The sequence below is a fragment of the Mizuhopecten yessoensis genome, unplaced genomic scaffold, assembly GCF_002113885.1.
Source record: "Mizuhopecten yessoensis strain PY_sf001 unplaced genomic scaffold, ASM211388v2 scaffold4537, whole genome shotgun sequence".
Lineage (NCBI taxonomy): Eukaryota > Metazoa > Mollusca > Bivalvia > Pectinida > Pectinidae > Mizuhopecten > Mizuhopecten yessoensis.
The window spans coordinates 598,409-603,703 of NW_018405596.1; positions in this window are offsets into that span (position 1 = coordinate 598,409).

A 5,295-nucleotide genomic window follows, 5' to 3' on the forward strand; every position below is an offset into this window, starting at 1 on the left:
CTGTTCGTAACAACCATTTTTGGGTTGTTTTATTCGTCAGTGTGTGTCTGTTAGCTAGTATTAAGATGACATTTTCTCTCACAGCCACTGTAGTGTTTTTTACTCCTGACTCAGTGGATAAACCTGCTTGTTGTTGGTCGACGTCTGTAGTTACCCACTAGTTGGTTATACAACCTGGACGTGATGCCATTGGCCAGTATTCCAATTACGACGGATTTCAAAAGACTTTCATTTTGTTCTACATCTCTTCCGTTCAAATTGTTTACTATTGTCTTCATTGAAGGGACTCTGTTGGAATTTTGTCAATTATAATCTATCACGTGTGACATTTGTAGTCACGAACGTCTAACGGAGATGTGCCACTTAACGCTGGGGAACTTTTCCGTTCGTAGCCATGAGTAATTGATTATAAACAATAGGTCTCTGCAGCAATTTCAAACGTGATCACTGTGTTTTAGATTGTTTGTGGCCGAACTGTTGATGACAGTAAGTGATGTGCGGGTAGTCGTGAGTTCTTGAGGTGATTTCTGGGTAATTGTAAGTGCATTAGGTGATTTCTAGGCAATGGTAAGTTAATGGGGTGATATCCGAGTAATTGTAACGTCATCAGGTGATTTCTGGGTAATGGTGAGGTCACGAGGTGATTTCTGGGTAATGGTGAAGTCACGAGGTGATTTCTTGGTAATGGTAAGGTCATTAGGTAATTTCTGGGTAATCGTGAGGTCATCAGGTGATTTCTTGGTAATGGTGTGGTCGCAACGTGATAGCCAGGTAATCATTAGGTCATTGGGTAATTCACAGCTAAAAGTCAAAATCTAAATAAAGTTTGTAGCTCTCAATTTCGAGCTCCATTCCAGAATGTCAATATCTTCAAGTTCAAACACAAACATTTATCTCATAAAATACAAAGACATGCAATACAAATATGTCTCTTCTTTAACTCTAGATTTTGTTTTTGTATTTTCAGCATTACTTTGCCTTTCCTAGATTTCTTTTTATTTTAATGGATTTACTAGCAATGAATGTTGACCTATTTCTTAACACATTTTGTTATAGTTTGTGTTCCACTTGACAGACTTTTCCGTCCCTGTTTCAGTTTGTCGTCGGAATTGCAAACTAGTCGTACTTATCATTGGACTTGCGTTTCGCACTAGTAGAGTCGAGGTTTCAATACATTAAGGAGCGCGTGTATCAGATATCAGAGTAATCCGGGTTTTTTGGGGTTCTTTTTTTTGAATTTGTTCTGATGAACATTTAAATTTAACTCAAGGCTGTCAAAAACAGAATTGCACTTGAATTTTTTATTTTAAGTATCTTTTTTTCTGAACAAGACCGTCTAAATTTAAAATCATTTTAGATGTAAAATAGTTTTGATCACAGCTGGCAACTAATCGTTGATTTCTAAATTGGAAACCATTATAAAATTCATTTCTTTTAATGTTTAATCGCATGATCTCTTTAACTTAAACAAACGTCTTAAAACAAAACCGTCTGGGAATGTAAGTGCAAATGAGGGTGAGTGGATTTTTTTCTTGAACATTATAAATGTCAAGACAAGAAATCATTTATGACATTTTCTCCCACAGTCACTGTGTGTGTTCACACTCATTACTCATTGGATACACCTGCTGGGAGTTGGTAGACGTCTGTAGTTACCCACTAGTTGGTCACAACCTGGACATGATGTCATTGGTCAGTCTTTCAATTATGACGTATTTCCATTTTTTTTTCATTTTGTTCTACATCTCTTCCGTTTTTAGGTTTATTATTGTCCTCATTTAAGGAGCTCCGTTGTTTTTGTTTTAGTTGAAGCTATCATGTTTGCAATTTGTAGTCACGAACCTCTAACGGAGACGTGTCAGTCTACTCTTAGGAACTTTTACGGTCGTCGACATGACCTATTGATTATAAACAGTAGGTCTCTGCAACAATTAGAAACGTGATTTTGTCTTTCAGATTGTTTGTGGCCGACCTGTTTTCCAGAGTTAAACTGTACGACTCAAGTTCTTCAAGAAGCATGTCTACTTTATTAAGGTCTTGCTGTCTTTTCTTGTTGAGTTTTAATGCTCTATTCCACATCCTTGTGTGTGATTCTGTATTCCAGATATTTGTGTGTTGACACGATATAATTTCAATGCCTCATTCAAATTAAAACGATTGTAAGTCTTATATTATCAAAACTGTTTTCGGGATATAAAATTCATTTGTCATTCAATCGAAGGTGCATCATTGTTACCGCCTTAAAATTGATGCCTAACATTTATTTGATGTCGAATTTCAAGAATTTGACTTACAATGTAACAGATTTGCCATGATGTTGGCTTTAGGTTGATCCTCAACTTTAAGATTTAGATAGTAGGGATTTATCAGGTATCACTAAACGGCAGATGTGATTCGCTCTTGTATCCTATATCACTGCAAGAGATACAGTAATCTTACAGTGGATATTTCACAAATTAGTCAAAGAAAGCGAAAATTCTTCAGGCCATTTATACTTTCATCGCCCTCGTTGGTTTAATAGTATTATTCACTTACAGTTCTCAAGATGTACTTGAAGACATTTAAACCCATAATAGCCAATGTGTGAATCATTTGAGGGATCCCTTCTCGCAATTATGTAATACACACGCCTGACTGCCAATGGTAAACTGAGACGCAGACTAACAGTCATACAAAGACCACATGCATTGCAGACTTTAAAATCCAGACACGAACATGTGGCCAGATGGAAACAGAAATGTTACCCTTACTTAACCGAGTTCAACAACAAATGACCCCGTTTGCGGCCAACAGAACGTTAAATTGAATGTATAGTTCATTTATTGTTTTATTTATATTAATAGGAATCTTTTCGTAATAACTTATGGTGATTTTGAAGGTTGGGGGAATAACTTATAAATAGAGGAAATAGCATCCGGGATTTCCTGATGTCTAACCTATTGTTTTAATCTCTCCTCTTTTGCTGGTTTACATGTTCATGTGCAACTGTATGTTTACTATATTTTACTCTCTTTATTTTTGTCCCTGCAGGTAGGGCGTAAAAATTGTTCCTGCTGTCTTCATTGCTTGATCGTAAGAGGCGACTAAATTTGGGATCTTATATTTTCTCTTTTTTCTAAACAACTTTCTTCTTCCTAATGACTCCCTTGACAATGGCTCACTTTTGGCCTTTAGTTGAGCGTTCGCCCCTGTGAGGAAGGCTTTTGGTTCTGTCCCCTGGCCGAGACATACCAGAGTAAAAACGGAAGTTTCTACTCCTGCTTAACGCTCAGCAATTTAGAAGTGGGATGACCGGTTCGCCCGTTGTCAGTATAATGTGATTGGGTAGGGTGTCCTGCTGAGTGTCTTCGGCAGTATCTTACAGTGAGGTAGCACTATAAAGTCGGCATCAGTTCAATGAGACAAACACAAACATATCGCAGCCTCCCAAAACACACACGCATACACTACAAGGACGGCCTCCCCTGTGTGCAAGATGCATGACCATAGCTGTTGATAGGACGTTAAACAATACTGAACCAAACCAAACCTCTTTATTTTTACTGCAATGTCCATATCACTGCTTTACGGAATATGTTACGTTATATTTCCCGGAACAACTGGTTTTATTTCCGGTCTTTTAGGAGGCTTTTTATGTTATTCTTCTGATGCTGTGCTTCGGTCGACGTATACTTTCGATTGTTTCTTAGGGCATATGAAACGTTGTGGTATATTCTTTTTTAAAGGCAATTATCATTAACTTGCCTATAATAAAAAAAAATTAAAATGTATCGTTTAGGTCTTTTGATCAGTGTTCAAAACACCATACATCATCAATTTTGAGAGCAGATTAACTCGTAATTATTTTTACAAAATGTCATGATCTTTTAACTTGAAACTGTGGTCAATGTGAACCCTTTTACATGACGAAACAGTTAGTGTCAGATTATGACGACTTCCGGTCATGTGACCACTTCATAGAATTGTGACTTCATCGATCTGGTTTCAACAACACTTACTTTGATGTTTAAAAATCTTTAAGAACTGACTTCAAGAACTAATAACATCTAAATCAAAAATAAGCACTGTAATAATAACTTATACATGCTGTACCAAAAGTGTGTTAGTCAAAAATAATGTCCTGCAGGGTCTTCCTTACGTTTGTCAGCAACAGCAATTAATGTTATACAGCTTAAGCAACAGCAACAGAAAACATTGATCGAGTTATCTTTCCTGATGATCTTGGTTCAGTTTCTTCTTTGAAATATAGACCTCATTAGGCACCCATGCAGTGTATCACGTGCTTACGTAACCTTAAAATCTCCTGATTTTACTCACTGCAGCACAGTTTTGCATGACATCAAATGGCATTTACAGTTACTGAAGATTTAACCGAATTAAAAATGTGACAAAATCAAGGAAACTTTATATGAATCAAGATTCTAGGCTTCCTACTCCCTGAATACTGGAGACAATTAAAACCATTGCAATGTTTTGATCAACATAAAACACACACACACATTTCCAATCGCTTATCTCCCCTTATATGACCTCTTCAATTCTTGCAGAAAATTGTTTAATCATGAACACTCCGACCTGGTGTAAGATCTCAATTAATATTGCTACAAATACTACCGTTGGAGGGATGGGAAAAATGTCAAACTCCTACAGCAGTTATCAATCTCCTACTGTTTTATACACAGTACTGTAATAGATTTAATTGGCCCTGGGGACCACAGTACCACGTGGGGTTAACTCGGGTAATTAAAATGTTTGAAGTCAATATACCAGAGTGCACAGACGGCCAGATCAAGTAGGGCTCATTCCAACCCTCACTCAACAGGTATCCAGATAATCGGGGTTATGTTACAATAAATTCTAAAATACGTACAAACCTCGGAAAACATTTCTGATATTATAAATGATTCCGGCTTGATAAACCTGATCACATTTCATTTTAAATTAAGTATTGCCAAGTAACGTTTTCTAATATCAAAATATGTCAGACTTCTGTTGTGTCGGAAAACGCTTTATTAGCTGTTTCTTTCAATCATAAAACCAACAGTTTGATTTATTGATACAACATATACAACAATATTTCAAGAACAAATACCTGGCGCCAAACAAAATTGGTGCAAACGTGTCTAGTTTCTCGAAAAATCAACAAGCAGTTGGTAGGTAATGGCTATGTCGGTTAACACAGCGTTCTACAAGGGGTACTAACGCAGTTAAGGGGTGGTCGGGTGGTGCAGTGGATAGCGCACTTGCCTTTCAACAAGGCGGCTGGGGTTCGATTCCCCGATCGAACGTGAAAAG